Source organism: Aplysia californica, unplaced genomic scaffold, assembly GCF_000002075.1.
Source record: "Aplysia californica isolate F4 #8 unplaced genomic scaffold, AplCal3.0 scaffold00084, whole genome shotgun sequence".
Taxonomy (NCBI): Eukaryota; Metazoa; Mollusca; class Gastropoda; order Aplysiida; family Aplysiidae; genus Aplysia; species Aplysia californica.
The window spans coordinates 1,499,019-1,501,503 of NW_004797354.1; positions in this window are offsets into that span (position 1 = coordinate 1,499,019).

Sequence of the window (2,485 nt, forward strand, 5' to 3'; positions counted from 1 at the left end):
GGGCGAGAAGGGAGGAAAGGGAGGATAAATTTCGAAGTAATTTTGGAAAACAAATTTTTGCCCCTGCAAATTTGAATTAATACACTTTGTACGGATGGTAATCCGATTATATTCTGATAACACTGGGCAATAAAATTTAGCTTTTTTTCGACCGCGTTGGGTTTAATATTTGATTTATAGTAATGCAGTTCTAAAACTCATTATCATTATTCTAAAAAGAGAAAAAAAGAACCCATCATGATTCAGATTATTCTTTATGACCTTCTACAGTGACAGGAATGAGGAAAAACGGCCAAATAAAAAGCGTGCTTTCTTTTAGTGTCCAGTATTAATTATGAATGTATGAATTTATGCATTTACCAATGTATGTTTAAAAAGTAGGACCTAACAGTGACGCCTTCCAACCACCTGCATTGCAAGATGTGGAATTTTTTTTAAAGTGTTTTTTTGAAGCTCGCAACTCGTCACATGAGCGCACGGGACACATTAAACATTTTCAGTTTGGTATACTTCACTTTTATCCCCGCTTATACCCTTTTGGGTGTCGCGGGAAGAAAGAGACTTCTCTCTATCGCAAGCCAGAGAGCTTGGGTCAGGGGGATGCCGCGGGTGGTTAATGTTTCCCTGACTCCATCTATCCAGGTTTTTCTCGGTCGCCCTCTAGACTGGTTGCCATCGAATTTTTGGATGTAGGCACGTTGTGCTGGATGGTGTGTTGGTAATCGTAGGAGATGTCCGAACCATTTAATTCTTTGATGTTGGATGTGATGCATGACATCATTTGTGCCCACCATTTCTGGGATTTATGAGTTTCTAATTTTGTCTCGCCCGGTCTTGTTTACTGCTTTTCTAAAGCATTGCATTTCAAATACTGTAATTCTTTGCTCTTATGTCTTGTTCGTGGTCCATATTTGGCATTGATAAGTGAGTGTTGGGATGAATATATGGTGTTGATCATTTTGAGTTTTGTTGTCATGGGGATGTTAGGATGTTTCAGTAGTGGAGTCAGCTGGTAACTTACATTATTGGCCTTTTGTACTCGTGTTTTAATTTCTCTGTTTAGTCGCCCTGCCTCTCTGAATAAAATTATACTTCCAAGGTACTTAAATTCTTGGACCTGTCTAAGACTGTTGTTGAAATTTGAATTTTGCCCAGGTTGCGGCTGATTTAAGAACCACCAATCGATCTTTAACGTGCGTAGTTTGCACACGGAACCTCCGATATTTTTTTGCTCTTATCCGAGAAGGCTAAGTATAGATCTTGCTTACCATAAAATCAGGGGCGTTGCTGAAAGACAACAGTAAGAAGGAGCCAAGGAGCAATACCAGAAAGGCTGCAGAAAGAGCCAGGCGCTCAGAGGAGGGGACAACAAGGAGGTGGGGGGAGGAGGTAGAGAGTGAAGACTAAAGCAGACGACCGAACACGGTTAGAGAGCATGACTGCAGGTGAAAGGGAAAAAAATAAAGTCAGGTTTCGAACCCATGACCTATTGAATAAGGCGAACACCGTAACCTGTAGACCAAGGGAGGCCCCGACGTGGAGTTTAACTAACTAAGAAGAGCATAGCATGGCGCGCCATTTCCTCAGAAACTAAAAGATCTTGGGCGAACATACGGACTCTACCAGAAACGTTTTACCACTGATATTTGTTCTGTTGTACGGAGTCGTGACGTAGACACGTTTCAAGTAGCCGTCGATGAAATTCGAAACAGTATAGGTGTTCTATCAACAAAACAGACCACAGAAAACACGCTTCCAAGAGACGCAGACATTACAACACAAACGAAATTTCTGCAAAGCAAGCCTGTGACATAATACTTTCTCAAATTGTTCAGTTTCTTGAAGCAAAATAAATTCAACGCACTATCAATCTTCGACTCCTCCAAATTCTGGGACTACCAAAAGTTGTTTCCTACAGTTCTTTTAGGGTCGTTTTCAGAAATATTACAGTTTTGCATAAAATCAAGTTACAAACAGAATTATAAGTATTTCATTGCAATGAAATATTTAAGTCTTTTCAAGGTCGTGCAATCCAGGGTCATTATTCAACTCTGAAGGACTACAAATTTAGACACATCATTTAGATCTAGAGAAGTATGCAAAATCCTAGAAGTCGCACTGACGTTTATGTCGATCCACAAGGACATCATTGACAGCATGCCCAACTTCGTCAACAGAATAATGGACACTTTTGCTGCAGCAAAAGAACGAAAGGAAGATTTCTTTTTCAAATAGATTTTCTCAAAACAGGTCGAATGAAGAAGACATCTTATTTACCATGCCCTTGACTATCTTCAAGCTGCTTTAACTTAATTGTGCACGCCCACTTTTAAGACCCACGAGCCGCCCCTGCAAATAAGATCTGCCCCAACAACTTCCATTTTCAAAATTCAGCTGAATCATTTTTTATTCACAAATAATGATGTACACACACACACACAGTGTTGTACAGTGAGCGCATTGATGGCAGCGTACAGCGTTTTAC